The sequence below is a fragment of the Phyllostomus hastatus genome, unplaced genomic scaffold, assembly GCF_019186645.2.
Source record: "Phyllostomus hastatus isolate PE091 unplaced genomic scaffold, TTU_PhHast_1.1 phas_scaffold_78, whole genome shotgun sequence".
NCBI classification, from domain to species: domain Eukaryota; kingdom Metazoa; phylum Chordata; class Mammalia; order Chiroptera; family Phyllostomidae; genus Phyllostomus; species Phyllostomus hastatus.
Window position 1 is genome coordinate 107,941,639 of NW_025334041.1, and position 16,454 is coordinate 107,958,092.

Sequence of the window (16,454 nt, forward strand, 5' to 3'; positions counted from 1 at the left end):
TGGGAAGCACTTTATCTGCCCTTCCATTCTAAATATAGCTTTGCTGGATAGAGTAATCTAGATCGTAAGTCCTTGCTTTTCATCACTTTGAATACTTCTTGCCAGTCCCTTCTAGCCTATAAAGTATCTTTCAAGGAATCAGCTGACAGTCTTATGGGAACTCCTTTGTAGTTAACTCTCTGCTTCTCTTTTGCTGCTTTTAAGTTTCTCTCTTTATCTTTAACCTTTGGCATTTTAATTATGATTTGTCTTGGTGCGGTCCTCTTTGGGTCCAATTTGTTTGGGACTCTGTGCTTCCTAGATTTGTAGGTCTATTTCCTTTGACAAATTAGGGAAGTTTTCTTTCATTATTTTTTCAAATAAGTTTTCAATTTCTCGCTGTTCATCTTCTCCTGGCATCCCTGATTCGGATGCTGGTATGTTTGGAGGTGTCTCGGAGCCTCCTTATTCTATTCTCAGTTTTTTTAATTCTTTTTTCCTCTCGCTGTTCTGATTCAATGTTTTTTTCTTCATTATGTTCCAAATCATTGATTTGAATCTTGGCTTCATCCCTCCACTATTGGTTCCCTGTGGATTTTTCTTAGTTTACTTAATGCAACCTTCATTTCTGCCTGGGTGTTTCTTATGCTGTTGCAGTACCCATTGAGTTCTTTGAGCCTCCTGATCACCAGTGTTTCGAAGATAGGTTGCTTATCTTCGTTTCATTTAGTTCTTTTCCTAGAGTTTTGTTCTGTTCTTTCATTTGGGCCATATGCCTTTGTCCCCTCGATTTGGCAGCCTCCCTGTGTTTGTTTCTGTGTATTATGTAGAGCTGCTTTGACTCCCTGTCTTAGCAGCATAGCCTATTGTAGAAAAGACACCTGTAAATTGTGTGGGACAGAGCCTTAGGTAGTGGCTGAGTGGGGCAACCTGTCTCACCACTTTGTGGCTGGCGGAGGGGTGCGCTCAAAGAGGGGACAATGCCGCGGCCTGGCCTCTGAGATTGCCTGGGAGGAAGCTGTCTCCCAGCACTCTCCCCCTTGCCAGTCACTTCACTTTCTCCCCTTCTCCCTGTGTGCCACTTGTGTCAGGCTTAAAATGTTTTATAAATCAATTTGGTTTTCTAGTGTCTCTTTTGGTTATGAAAAGAAAAAAATAAGTGTGTGCGCTTTTCTTTCTGTAAATGTGGTGAACTGAATGGACTATCAGACTATATAGTGAATGATGTGATGACCAGGAAGAAAATTATGTCCTACTAAATTTTTTCTTTTTTTCTTGATTGTCAGTGTTGTACATGCTTATCATAGAATATTAGTCAAGTATAAAATTTGGAAGGGAAAATAAGTCTAATCTTACCAACATCCAGTGGAAACCACTATTATATTGGTTAACAGTTTTATGTATGTAGTTACTTCACCTTTTTTCCTATTCATTTTTAATGTAGTTGAGGTTATACTATATATGTAAGTTATAGTTTACTTTGTTCACTTAACGGTATCCTGAAAGCATTTACTATTATTATTAAAAATTCTATGTAGTGTAGTCACTGTGGAAAACCTTATGGCATTTCCTCAAAAAATTAAAAATATAAGTAACATATGACCTAGAAATCCCACTCCTGGGTATATATTTAATGAATTGAAAGCAGAGTCTCAGAGAGGTATTTGTACATTCACAATATTATTCTGCATTATTTGCAATAGCTAGAAGGTAGAAGTAACCCAAGTGTCCCTTGATGGATGAATGGATAAAAAAAAATGTAGTGTGTGTGTGTGTGTGTGTGTGTGTAGGGAGAGAGAGAGAGAGAGAGAGAGAGAGAGAGAATGGAACATTATTCAGCCTTAAAAAGGAAGGAAATTCTAATGCATGCTACAACATGGATGAGCCTTGAAGGTATTATACTAAGTGAAATAAGCCAGTCACAAAAGGACAAATCCTATATGACCCCACTCATACGAGGAGCCCAGAGCAGTCAGGTTCATAGAGAAGAAAGCAGAGTGGCGGTTGCCAGGGGCTGGGGAGCAGGGTGTGTGGAGGAATGAGGAGCCAGTGTTGATGGGTCCAGAGCTGTAGTGTTACAAGGTGAAAAGAGTTCTGGAGACTGGGTGAGTGACAGTGTAATGTGATTAACACTTGAACTGCACACTTAAAATGGTTAAGGTGGTAAGTTTTATGTTATGTATAGTTTATCACAAGTTTAAAAAATTTTTTTTCATGACAAACATTTTAAAAAACTCTTTGTACCCTATCATTCTTCTGAGGTTATCATTGTCCTGGCTTATGATAACTATTCCCTTGCTTTTCTTCCTAGTTTTACCACCTGTGCCTCTCTGAAAGTAAAATACTTTTGCCTATTTTTAAATTAGAAAATATCTCTGAATATATTTGTTAAAGGTAGCATATTTTTTTATCAGGCATTAAGTTTACCTGACTATTGCTCCCTTGCTGGCCCTTTACTTTGTTTTCCATTTTTCATGTCATAATAACATTCTAGTCGAAATCCTTATGGTTGCGTGTATGTGTGTGAGAGAGAGAGATTTTAAGTGACTGTGGGTTATTACCCTAGGCTTGATGTCCAACAATAAAATAACCGCAAGGATATGAACATTTTAGAGGGTCTTGATGCACACTGCCGTACTGAATTACAAGAGGTATGTCAGTTTATCTTTGCACACGCAGTGGATCGGGGACGTCCATCAGTATTTCACTAAGATTTTAAAGATTCGGTTAAGGAAGTTTTTGCTTTTTGGATGCCTTCTGTGCGCCGAGCTCTGTTTAGCAGATTTGTCAATATTTCATTAACTGTTCTCAAATCTCCCTTAGTATAAAAAAATCTGTTTTTCTACAGTGAAACAACTGGGGAGACAGACCCCGTGGGTGAGACGCCCAGTTCGGTCAGCCTTTCAGCTCGGCGTGAGTTAACAGATAAGTTAAAACAATGTAGACATTTTTTCCGTTTTTACTTCTGGCGTTTCAGCAGGGAAGCTGCCGTACTTAAGTGTTTTATTGTGCCGGCTTACGGAGAGTTGTCCCCTGGCTGTCCTTGCGGCATTGCTCAGGCCTGGGTGTGTTGTGCACCCGCCACCAGGGGGGTCAGACTGACAGTGCATCTAGAGCAAATTGACCATAGGTGTGTTTTGTTTGACTTTAGCTGCTGGTATTTTTAAAATCAGGAAATTTTACAGTAAATCAGATTTCTAGCTTCTTTTGAAAAACTGGAAGGTCCAGCAACACCAGGCCAAATTCCTGCAGGGCTGCAATGGGCCAGAGCTGACTTCTCCTGTAGGCTACCTGCTGAGCTTCCGCAGAATGAGGGGTTTTTGACCCTGGCTGTTGGCATTTATCAAGTACCAGGTTAGCTGATGGCTGCATATTAGAATCATCTGGAGAGGTTTTCAAACCTACTGATGCCAGGTCTGACCTCCAAAATTTCTGATTTTTTTATTTAGAGTGTAGCCCAAGCACTGGTATTTTTAAAACTCTCTGGGAGATTCTAAAATGCAGTCAGATTGAGAACTGCTGATGTTTTCTTGTGCATTCTTGTGTCTCCCATCACCCTGAGGGAGAGGGTCAAGGATGAGTATTGGGTACAATAAAAGTCATGCTAAAGGGCACTTGTATTTTTTTCCTGAGGCCAATGATTCATTTGAGAAAGATGGTTGGACTGTTTCTCTCTAGCCTGCCACCCAGGAGATGTAGCCATTGAAACTTTGCACAAATATGTCAGCCAGGGGGCCCATACAATTGTTTCACATATGGGTGCATTTCTGAGGTTGGTTACTTTAAAGCTACCTTAGCAGGTTATTTTCAGTTATGTCATTTGCTTCCCAAAGTGCCATTTGAACCTGATACTCTTGTGTGATTGATTTTTCTGGAAGTTCATGGCCCATTTTTAGTTTTTTGAGGTGCTGCTTAGATAGAATAGACTACACTACCACTCCATTCTACAAACAGTTATTGAGCCCCACTGTATTTCAGGCTACATCAAATACTGCAACTGTTTATTAAAACCACTACTTCAGTGTAGCAAAGGGAACAAAACAAGGCCACAGACAGAATCACAGACCTAGAACTTTAGTACTGAAAGAATGTTGAAGCTGACTGCAACCCACTCCATCCCCTGCATGTGGGAAGTGCAGCCCAGAGAGACAGGGTATTTATTAGTCTGTTCTCACACGGCTGACCAGGGGTAGGATTCTCTCTGACAACAGCTAGTGTTTGTTGAGGACTTAGCTCCCTGAGCCTTGTCAGGCTCTTTCTGCTGAACCACACCTCCTCCGTCTGTCCAGACAGTGTTTTCACAGCATGGCACGGCGTTGAGTGGTGCAACCTTCCACATTCTTCAGAGCCGTGCTTCTCAGACCAAGGGTGCACAGGAATGACCTGGGGGTCTCCTAAGATGAAGACTCCCACTCAGTCAGGCTGGGGTGGGGCCTGAGATCCTGCATTTCCAACAAACTCCCAGGCAATTCCAGTGCTGCTGGTTAGGGGGCAGAGTAGGTATTCCAAGGGCCCAGGGTCAGGGTGCCAGGCACTGTGATCAGCCAGCCCTCTCTTTTAAGTACTTCACACCCTCATTCTCAAGGGCTTGTGACTGGAGCTTGGAGCCACAGGACAGGGCTGAGGCTATTGATGGGGTCATTCCAGAATCCTTTCCCCGTCCACCTGGGATGACCTGCATGGAGAGGGTGCAGGGCCCCGGCGCCCCACTGGGGAGTCCACACTCCCTTGTCTGGGCAGCTGTCCCAGTGGCCTCACTGCCTAGGGTAGGACCAATGCTTTGTTGGCATGCAGTAAGTATTTATCATTTTGAAAAATAACAGTCTGATATTCTGGTGAGAAAAACAGGCTCTCAAGAATACCAGAACAGGTCCCAAGGTTATGGGGAAAGCAACCTTGAGAAATACATTTTTTAATAAAACAGTGCTGATGTGGGGCTGGGGAAGACATGGTGGAGGGAGCTAATGTTTGTTGAAGACCTACTCTTTATACTAGACCCAATTTGTTACCCCAAGTTAGTTGTTACTTGCAAAAATTATTAGCTCTGTGGTCCATCTCCTTTCCTATACAGCTTCCCCCGGGTGCTCCTGACACTCCCAATTCTCCCTGCCCGAGCCCCTCGTCTGCCCCTCCATTGCCCCAGCACATGTACTCCCAGTCACTTCGCCACCTCCTTCCCTGTCCACCCCTTATCCAGGCTCTCGTCTATTCTCCCCATTCTCTCTCACTTGCTGGTCCCCCCTGAGCTGAGTGGTGTGTCCCTGGGGGGCCTGTGGGCTTGAATGTGTAAGGAAAATATGCTTCTAGAGACAAAGCCAGGGCTTGCCTTATTGTGTGTGGCAATCCCAGCTCTTTCCCAGGGGAGTCTGTGGCCAGCTGCAGAAGGCCTGGTGTAGGATTCTGTTTTGCTTTACAGCTGAAGACAGCATTTATTTTCTAACCACCAAATTTATTCACACAAGATACTCCACTTCCCAGGCAGGAATACTGGGGCTTAGGTCTGATTCCATTTTCCCACTGTCCCTTAGCCCTTCCCCAAAACCCTCATGTCTCTTGGACTGATCCCCTCCCAAAGGAAGAGGTCCTTCTTTCGTAACCGCTGTACTTGAAATAGAGCCCTCGGTTTTTCGCCACAGCTGCAGGTTGCTGTTACTCCCATGCCACTGAAATGACTCTGGTCAAGGATTGTTCAAGTATTCAGAGGATTGTGTGGCATTTTAAGGCTACCATTTGTGGTCCCTGCCAAAACGTTAGGGGAAGCAAGTCTGAGCAGGGATGGTTAGTTACATAGCAAGTTTCCAGGCATTGCTAGGCTTGGGTTTTGCTTTTGGTTTGTTTCTTCTCTGCACTTTCTTTTTCTTTTTTATCAAAATAAAAGTTTTCCCAGTACTTTCTTCTTCCCCCTTTTTAAAATTGCTTTTCTTTCAACTCCAAGGTTTTATTGAAGAGGAAGGTTCTCATGAGGACCCTTCTTTAACCCTCCAACTCAGCCCATTCAAAGTCTTCTTGAGCCTCATAACATACGTGAATGAGAGAAATGAAGTTGGTGTATTTTAGACCCAGGCTTGTTGACATCTGCTCGCTTCCCTTCCAGACTTCTCAGGAATGTTTAAGGTCACGGTATCTCGGGATGAGATCCTGTTAGTATTTTTAAAAAACAGAGAGAAACATTAAGTTAGCATATTTTAACCCAAACCAATGGACAAGGTGCAAAACATTTTCACTAGATAGTACGTTTAAAAGTATATCCAAGTCCCGAAGGAATAAGCTGTTTGAGAAGAAGTGAAGCTTGAGGATATACGACATATTTCTTGTTGACAGGCTGAGCTTATGGAAACTGGTTGGGTAAGAGCAGTCAGCAGTGGTCAATGTATTAAACTGAGCCTTTAAGCAAGTTGCCCAAGATCAAAGTTTCTGCATACCGCTGCGAGAACTAGAAACAGCCCTTTTATGCAACTGTGCATCAAGAATTCACTCCCCAGCTGCTCATGCTTTCTACTTTCGAGCATAGAAACCTGCACACCTAACCTGGAGTCGGTAATTAGTTCGATAAAGGGCTCAGAAACACCCTGTCTTGCTCCACTTGTAGCTCTTGGCCTGTTGGGGTGTTGCTGTTGGAAGGTGTGGGCCGCGTTGTCACGGCCCCGCTTTCAAGGGAATGCAGGCTCCAAGTGTCCTCAACACATTCTCATAATATGATGTAAAGCTCTAATACAGTGGGGTTTTTCCTTTAGCGTGTAATGTGTTCCGTCTCTTGGATAAATCAACACCTTGGTTACCTTCATTGAGCTGTTCCCAGTGAATTCAAGCCAGTTTGGATTCACAAACAGTACAAAACAAGGCACAGCAGGGAATTTAGAGATGAATGATGTTGTCCCTACTTCAAAAACCAAGTAAATAAGACCGGTGTGGATTTTTTTTTAATTTTTATTTGCTGATTTTAGAGAAAGGGAGAGAAGGAAGAGAAACATTAATTTTGTCATTCCACTTATTGGTGCGGTCATTGGTTGATTCTTGTATGTGCCCTGACTGGGGATCAAACCCACAACCTTGGCATATCGGGATGACGCTTTAAACAACCGAACTACCCGGTCAAGGCAGGTATGGATTTAACTAACTGTAAATAAGTCAGAGTTTGGTAAATGCTGTATTGAGGCCAGACTGTGTTACAGGAGCCAGCGTGTGGGGAGCAAGGGGGTGGCATGTCAGGAAGTCGCCTAGGAGGAGGGAGAAGTCTCTAAAGGCCGAGTGAGATGCAGCTGTTAGTTGAGGTTAATTTTCGTAGATTGGAGAATGAGTGAGGTTACACTGGTATAGAGTCTATGTTGCTAAGGAAGTTGTGTTGGTCTCATTGCCCAAGTACAAAGGAAGGAATCTTAGTATGGTGCTCAGCTTGTGGGAACCACTTTAGTCATATATAATGGAGTCTCTGTTATCAGAGTTTAGTTATGTTCCCATCTAGTTGAAAAGGTAGTTTATCTATGTGAAACAACCAACACTGATGTTCATATAGAAGTTCTAATTCTGTAATACGTTTAATAAACACAAGACTTCAGAAGGCGTTCGTTCTAGGGTAGGTAGGTGTTTGAGATGGATCTTAGCGCACGGGTGTGATCTAACACCAGAAGTGTCGGGAAAGAGCAGTTCACGATGGTGGACAATGTGCGTGCTGTCACACCATAGAGAATACACGCGAGGTATTGTGGGCCAGTGAGGGGCCAGAGCTGAAGAAGACTTGGTGTGTTTTGGAGAGCAGTATAAGATTTGATAAGAGACCAGGTGTGGCAGGCCTTAAATGTCAGCCAGAGGAATTTGGATTTGATCCAAGAGTTGAAAGGAAGTCAATAAACTCAGGCTTACATTGGCAAATAGGCTGCCATCTCCATGCACAAGAGACACACTGAGCTGTGTTTTCAATCTTCCCAGACTCTCCTGATGATCAGCAAACTTTCCAGCCCTTCCTAGTAGCAATCCACCAGCTCTCTGTCACTCGGAAGCCCCTGTTGTCTATCTAAGCAGCTAGGAATGGGGACAGAGATGCTTCTAAGAAGACCATAGAACCACAGAATTTATAGTGGGAAAGGGAACTTAGAAATCATCTAATCTAGTGGAATCCTCTCCTCAAACAGAAGCTTAAGTGGAAGTGCAAGCTGTTGAAGATAGAAGAGGCGGAAAATATGGTGCAAGGTGGTGGGGGAGGCAGTGCCTGGAGGCTCACCCACACAGCCTCTCACCCAATGGGAGCCCCAAAGGAGACTAAAAGTGGCACTCTGACTCCCTGCTCCAAAAACCCAAACCGGTGTTTGTAGATGAGGAAATAAACACAAGGGGGCAGGTGATTTCTTCCTACTTGACAGATGCGGCTGGCTCTGGAGACAGCCCAGGTTAGAGATATAAATAGCACATTTATTTTTTGCCTCTTGATCCTCTTTGTTCTTCCTGCAGCCTGATAACAGGGAATACTGCAACCACTTGCCTTGGGCTGCCCCAGGCCCTCTCTCCAGAGCTGCCCTCGTTAGACAGGGACCCGTGCTCTGGTTCACAGGCGGCAAACACAAGGCCCATGAGCCGAATCCACCTTGTTTTATCCGACCCAGCACCTTGTTTCTATCCAGTAGCAGCCCCGAGCTCTCGCTTAACTGTTAAGGAGTGGTTTACATTTATACAGTCCTAAAGTTACATTTGGCCTTTTGAAGGCAACCGTGAGGCTGATGTGGCCCCTGGTGAAAATGAGCGTGACACCCCTGCTCTAGATCTTGTGGTCATCATAACTTAGCTACTCTAGATCCCCTTTCCGCAGAAATCCACTCAGCTACTGCTTGATCTGGCCAACAAATCGTGCTAACACATTACTAAGTTCTAACATGTGAATAGTTCTAACATGTAAATGGTCCTGGGCCATACAATTGTTTTTTAGTAGGGATCTTTTGGAGACAGTACCTTTAACTGAAACCAGTAACTCAGGGGGCAGGCTTTCAGGTAACATGCAGACCTGGTGGGAGGGCTTCTTGAGGCCTCACTTAGTCTCCTGCTTCTCCCCCCTCATACTGAGCTGACTCACGCTGGTACGTCGCCCTGTGTGGCCAAGCTTCAGGCTGCCTCCAGGAGGCCTTGTGGGGCATGTGGGCTGGGCTTACATGAATGGGCCAAGGGAGCCGCCTTCAGAGACACCGTCCAAAACCTCACTGTCCTTCCTGCGCTCAGCTGCCAGTGATGCCCGGGCTTCCCTGGCCAAGGGACTGGCCTACAGGCCTCTGGAAATAACACCTTCCCACACAACTTCAGCTCAGCCTAGGGTTCCCTCACTGAGTCAGAAGGGACCCTCACCAGCCCAGGGCCCTCTCTTCCTGGGTGACTACAGGGAGGGGCACTTCGAGGGGCCCTTAGTGAATGGAAAAGCCTCTAGCCTGTGAACACACCTTTCGAAGGTGAGGAGCACTCTTGAGGTGGGCAGGTCTGGGTTCTGGTTCCAGCTCAGCTACTTAACCAATGATGTGTGGCCTGTAATCTTGGGGGGTGGGGGTGGGGCTCAGTTTTTAGGCCCCTCTGTAAAGTGGGATGCTCTAAAATAACAGTGGGAAATAGATGAGGGCAGGGAAGGACATGGTGAATAATGGGTGGGAAAGTATAAAAGACCTAGGCAAATATAGGAGATATCTATTGTTGAGTAAGTAAGTCTTTATCAGCATAACTGGCCCTGTTGAAAATAGGCCTTTATGTCAGCCCCCACAGAAACAGCTGTGCCCGGAGCCTTGAGTTTCTCCAGACTGGCTACCAGGACACAACACCAGAGCACGTGGCTGCAAACCAAAATACTCCCTTTGCTGGGCACAGCGTCTCATTTCTCATCTGATTGTGTTTGGACACATAGATACAATTTGTCTGGAAAACCTTGATTCTATTCTTGGTTTTTGCCCTGATCTTGGGTAGGTCACTTGAGCTGTATGAGCTGCTTTGGGGATTTGTAAAAATGGGAAGAATAATGCCCTTTAAAAATAATATTATTTTTCTTTTCTCTTAAGAATTTAATAAAGATAAAACAGGAATCTTTTGAAGATTAAACTTTTAATAAAGAACACTTGACATGATTATTATCATTATTACTATTATGGCCAGGGCCAATGTCACAAGTGTATGCTCTGCCAAGTTCACATTAGCACGGTTCTGTTGACCATGCTGTTTGAAGTTCTCACCTCGTCATCTGCATACAGGATTCTCATGCAGCTTCTAGAAGTTTTCCTTTTCCTTCACCTCACTTATCTTTTTCTGTAATCCCGGGGAGAAAGTAAAGCTTGAAAAGAAAGGAGACTTCTGTTCACATTTTATATAATAACTGAAGCTATATATCCTCCAAGCCCCAAACTGTACAATAAAAGCTCTTGGATACTACTTTTCTCCCATAATTCCTAGCACATAGCTTATTAAGTTATTAACCAGCAATTTCTCTGGCAGCATATTAAACTTTACTTTTAAACAAGTCACAGAGGGGGGGAAACATGCATCTCTCATAAAAGGAATAAAAAACATACACCCTCTAAAACGGTTTCCCCAGGCTTTGAACAAATCCCAAGTCCCACACAAGGTCTCTTTTTCCTCATTCTCTGCACATAACTTGAGTGTTAGTACATTAATGAGAAAAAGATGCCTCATAGAGAGATGGAAAAATATGAGGGCCTCTGGGGTGTGGGAGGCTCCCTGGGGGCCCTCGACAAGGCAGGTGAGCCTGAGCGGAGGGCAAGGCAAAGCCTCAGCGTGGAGGCCGTGGGCTCCTCTCGAGCGGTGGCGTTTCCAGGGAGGCAGAGGCGCCTGTGACTTCAACCCTGACCTAAGAGGTGCCTTCTGCAGACTGCCTGGGCCATGCTGAGTCCTACCAGGACCCTGGTAAAGTGGTGAAAGCCCTCTGTATGCTGGACTCCATCCCCCAAGAACAAAAGCAGCTTCTCCAGGGCCCCTCGTGCTCTGAGTACGTGGCTGGGACACTCGGTTCCTTCCTGGGCAAACTCACAGCTCACGTTCCTCTTGCTTTGTGCCTGGCAGCTTGGTAAGAATCCCCTATAAACTGGTCCACCACCAGAACAGGGCACGAAGATGGCTTCACTTTAAAAGGAAAATCCAAGTAGGAGGGCTATGGAGCAGCTTATATGTGTGGGTTGTGAGTATAAACACTTGAAAAGCTCCAGACCAAGAAAGGCTGGATGGAAGTTGGAGCATAACATAAAAACGCAGTTTGCCATCCCCCCGCCCCAGGGAGGGCAAGGTAAACGAGCAGCCCCGGGTAGCCAGCCAGGCCCTGCATGCTGCTGCCAGCTGGCCCTGCGTGCACATCTAAATTCTGGATGTTACAGTGGGGGGAAAATAACTTGTTTAAAAATATATATTCTGCAATTCATGACCATTTGGCATCTTGGTTTAAACAAACGCCCTATTGTTTCTCTAAGAATGCCATGTGATGGTTGCTTGGCTGGGGGCTGTGGTAAAGAGGGAAATCAGAAGGGGGCGAGCAGCCCTTTTTATTTCATTTACACTTCCACATTTGTGTGACGGAATGTGGCCTGCCTCAAAGAAGTACCTCCTGGCTCCTTCCCGCAGCGGCTCTTCCTTTTGTAACCGAGAGAAAGGAAAGACAACGTCTGGTCTGCAGACGGCCGCCATTGCAGAGACGTGAACAAGGACTGCAGGGATGGCCAGCAGGGTCTCGGAGAGACCAAAGAGAGGTCAACAAGATGCCCTGTGTCGAGTCAGCCATGTAGATCATCCTCGGAGGCTGTCTTCCGATGGTTGGTCAGACGAGGTTTCCTAGAGGCAGGCTTTGAAGTGAGTTTTAAATACAGGACATGGCGCAGCTGGACGCTGTCAAGCGGTGGGGTCCAGGACAGGATGTGGGAATGTGTTACAGACTAGTTTTCCCTCTCCCTCCACCACCACTTTCTCTCCATCATTATTCTTTTCTGCTCCCTTCCCCCCGCTTCTTACCTGCCTTCCCTCTCCTTATTCCCCACCCACTTTCTCTCTCTTCTGGTTCTCTTCTTCCCGGCCTATTTTAGGCCTGAGGGTGGTCCCCAGGACATAGCTTCAATAACTCCTCCGCTGGCTCTGTGGTGAGAGGCTGCCATGCCTTTTGCTCACTGTCGTTGAGAACAGAGGAGATCTGAGTAGGAGTGGGCCTATGCAGAGCCAAGATTAGAGGAAGAGCCTGCAATGGGTTGTGATGAGCCCCTGCTAGGGCTTAAGACCCAGGGTCTTCCTAAGCCATCAGGCTCATCCACTGCACCTGTTTGATTTTCCAGTCTGCATTCTTCCCTGCATGTGGCAAGCAGGTCCCCGCCTTTGTATCTTTGTTGCAGCTCACTCTCCTGCCTGGAATTCCTTCTTTCCTTTCTCTGGCCAAATCCTTCCCTGTCTCCAGACCCCCGTCCTTACTGACATTCCCTCTGATGGTTGTATGTGTGTTTCGCTTTCCTCCACATACACCCTCCCCACATCCACACGCGCACAAGATCCTAAGCTCTGGAAAGGCGGGACTTTGTCCTCTCTCTCCTTTTCTGTCCATGAGGATATCCCCCATGGTGCTCAGTAGATGTTTCTAGATGAATAAAGTTAAGCCGTGAGTCTAATCAAGATTCTGGGGCCATAGTTCCCTGGGAACTAGAGTGACCTCAGCCCCTGACTCTGTTGAAGTCCATGTACAGTCTCTTGACTTAGTGACCTTAACAGACGCTAGCAGCATGAAGCCAGAACAGCTGTTTCCAGCCTCTGGCGATGGCAGTGTGCTCTTGTAGAAGAGGTTCGTGTATCCAAAGTAAACTCTCTGTCCCTTCCGGGGAGCCACCAAGGCTTCACAGTGGTGAGTGGGTATCCCAGCTCTCTGGTGTGGATGGGGCTGATGGGGTCCCACTGGGAACTTCAGCTCTTTGGAGGGTTTTTTTAAACATGAAATGAGTATTAGAAACAGAACTTTTTTAAAAAAAAATTGTATTTACTTATTTTTTGAGGGGGGGAGGGTGGGAGAAAGAAAGGGAAAGAAACATAAATGTGAAAGAGGAACATCGATCAGTAGCCTCTCGCAAGCCTACAACCCAGGCACGTGCCCTGACCAGGAATTGAACCAGTGACATTTCGTTCTACAGACAATGCTCAACTCACTGAGCCATACCAGTAAGGACTGGAGCTTTTAAAGGTCTCTCCTAAGCCCTCCTGTTTGAGGCATTTCACTCATCCTCTATCATTTCCTGCTGTTCTTCCCTTTTGCACGTATTGTTACTCTCCAAACATGTCATGTGCCCAAGTCTTTGGACATGTTGTACTTCCTCTGCTGTGGTCACTCTGCCCGTGGTCTGTGTCCCAGCTTCTCCCTCACTCTCCAGCTCTCCACCAAGTCACTTCCAGACTCACCCAGGGACACCGAACGGTTCCCTCTGCCACCATCTTGGATTTTCACTCTGTCAACCCCTCCTTCCGGGCACTCGTCATACTCGGATGTGGTTTTTATGTGTTTCGCCCACTGAACTAGTGACTTTCAAGTGTTTCTGACAGCCACTTACAACAAAAAATCCATTGGACACGTGACCTAATGTGTAGCTGTGTGCTGCGAGTGTGTATGCACGTGTGTGCATGTATTCATGCGATCTTGCACAGTTTGAAATTTAAGTAATGTCTGTGTAAGATATGAACAGTCTAAAAATGAAACAGGGAATTTACTCAAGGTTCAGCATATTTAATTTCAGGAATGTTCTCTCTCAACACATCATTTCGGATACCAAGCATAACCCTACTGATACCATTTAGTATAATGTAGGGTGGTGGCTTATTACCTAGAAAAGAAAAAGAAACGAGTTAGAACAAATCAATCAATATTTTCACTTAAAATTATTGCATTTATATTTTGCATTTAAATGTGTTAAAATTCATTCTGGGCCAGGACTTTACAAGTGAAGGAAACAATGCTATGACTTCGGTGCACTCTGGTTGTATTTTTCTCCTTCCTCCCTTCCCTAGGTTGCTCTCTCCTTCCTCTTTCTTCCTCTCTCACCTTCCCTCTTTCCTCCTTTCCTTTCTCCCTCTTATGCTGGTCACTACCCACTAGTTGATTGCATAACCAACAAAATTGGTCATAACCTATAGTCTGAAAAACACTATTCAGAACTCGAAGTTCCTTGAGGGCAGTGACTACGTTTCTGAATCATTTCATCTTCATATTTCCAAACACTGGCACTATTCCTGGCTCTTAGTTGTCCCTTAGTAAGTGTTTTCTGAATGAATGGTCCTCAGTTAAAAAGCTCTGCAGCCACTGGGATTCCGGAAGGGACAGGAGAAGTGAATAATTTATCACAGACTTCCCGAGAGCTCCTGCTGTCCTCTAGACACTGGAGCCATTGTGGACGTGTCTGGGAAGCCCTACTCTCTTCACCCTGCGTTCTGCCTCCCCCCAACTTCCAGGAGAGAGGGCAGGAGGTTTAATGAAGTTCAGAGATTTCCCAAGGCAGAAACATATTAATCAGGTTCTTGGGCAGATATTTGTCAAGAGACAAATGATAAAAAAGTGGAAGAAAGCAAGACTCTTAACAAGCCCTTTGTTTCATTTTATATATGTAAACTTAGTCCTTGTGGTACCTGACTCTTGCTACTCCTCTAAAGCCACCATTACGCTGTTTTTCAGCCCATCTGTTAGACCCAGACTACTTCAGGTTTTTTAAAACACTAAATCTTCACTATACCATGCCCCATGCCAGGGTTTTTCCATTTGGGGGTAGAAAAAAGCCCCAAACCCACCAAAACCCTGTGGCTTGGTTTCCTGTCCAGCTGGCTTGCTCTTCCCAGGATTTTATTCCCATCATCAAAGTGGCTTGACAGACTGAGAACAAACCTCTGGCTCACCCTGCACTCACAGTGTACCTTTTCCAAGTCAGAACAAACACCAAGTAATAGTGAGAAAAAGAGAGAAAACTTATTTTCCTGACTTAGAAGCCAGTCCAGAGTGAAGCCCAGCTCCGACTCCAGACAGGGATGTTGTGTGGCTGTGGTTGCGGCTGTGGCGGTGCTCAGGGGTGGAGCCGTGAATGGCGGGCTGCATGCCAGAATCTCTTTCTGAGTCGGTCTCCAAGGAGCAGCCACGGATGGACTCCTCAGTGGCCCGGATCCTCTCTGTTTTATGGAAGCAAAAGCAGCAGCATTTGAGGGAGCCTCCCATGATCTCATGGGCTACCTCGGACTTGGCGCAGAGCCTCGCGTTCTGGGCGCGGTCTGCATGGTCCCTAGAGTGTCCCAGGTCACCAGCCTAGGCCAGGTCAGGAGTAGATGCAGAACACCAGCCTGGCAGGGGGTTTTAAAGATTGGCAAACTTTCCTGTATTCATTTAGAAGTTTAAAAAAAATTAGCTTAGCTAAAAATTTTATGGAAACTAAGGTCCTCATCAGACTTGCGAGTCAAACCAGTTCCCCCAACACTTCCCTTTGTGGTTCCACAGACAGAAAAACATCCAGGGTGGGAAGCTGTGACTCTGCGAGGCCACATGGGAGCGGGCACTGTGTTTTAAGAAGCGTCCAGTTAGCATGAAGCATCTTCCGAAGGCCTGCTTGCCTTGCTCTTGTTCCCTCCTTCTCAACTCGTTCTTTCATTTTCCCACTCTGGTCTCCCCAGACAAGCCAGAATAACTCCTTTCCACATCTATCGCCCTCTCTCAAAATGACCTTCTTGTCAACTTTGTTTGTCTAAATTCTTCCCATCCTTCAGGACCCCGTTGGAATTTGATCTTCCTCAACACTTTTCATCTCTCTGGTCCACCCTGATTTCTTCTTGTGCTTAACTCTGTATATCCTTTCCCAAAGCTTGACTTTGTTTTTGTCTGTATGTAACTATACAACATTCTCTGAGGTCAGAAATCATCTTGTGTATCCCCGCCCAGCACCTGACTTAGAGGTGGATGCTCGGGAGGCGTCCCACCTGCTCTCTGCAGGCGCTTACTCAGCCCTGTGCTGGATGCCCAGCTACCCTGCTTTGGGTTTTCTTCCTTCCTTTCTTGAGTAGCCCTTTCTTCGGTAGGGGAGGGCCTTCCTCCCTGTTAAACAGTGGGAATGCTGGAATTGCAAACAATGTCATTAAAGAAGTTTTCGTCAACTGTGGGCTTTTCATAGTGGGCAGAAGGGTAAGGATAGGCAGTTATGGTTGGGAGACCTGGGGGAAGCTAGATAGGGACAAAAGGTAGGGGCAGGATTGGGGGTAAAAAACTCAAATAGATAAAAGTATTTAACAACAACAAAAGAATAGAACTGCAAGATACTAGAAGAAAGTTCTAGAGGAAAAATTAAAAAATATATATATAAAAATAAAATTTTGGAGAAGGGTTGGGCTTTGTAAGCATGACATAAAACCCAGGAGAAGTAAGTAAAAAACTAATGTATTTGACTGCATAAAACTAAACATTTTTGAACTGCAAAATAAAATTATAAGTAAAGTTGAAAGACAAATGATAAACTACA

The 16,454-nt window shown here is 45.3% G+C and overlaps 1 protein-coding gene across 4 annotated transcripts in view; it reads left to right on the forward strand.

Moving 5' to 3' along the window:
* THADA (THADA armadillo repeat containing) overlaps window positions 1-16,454 on the forward strand; it is a 286,751-nt gene that overhangs the window by 202,901 nt on the left and 67,396 nt on the right. The gene's annotated exons all lie outside the window — the stretch shown is intronic.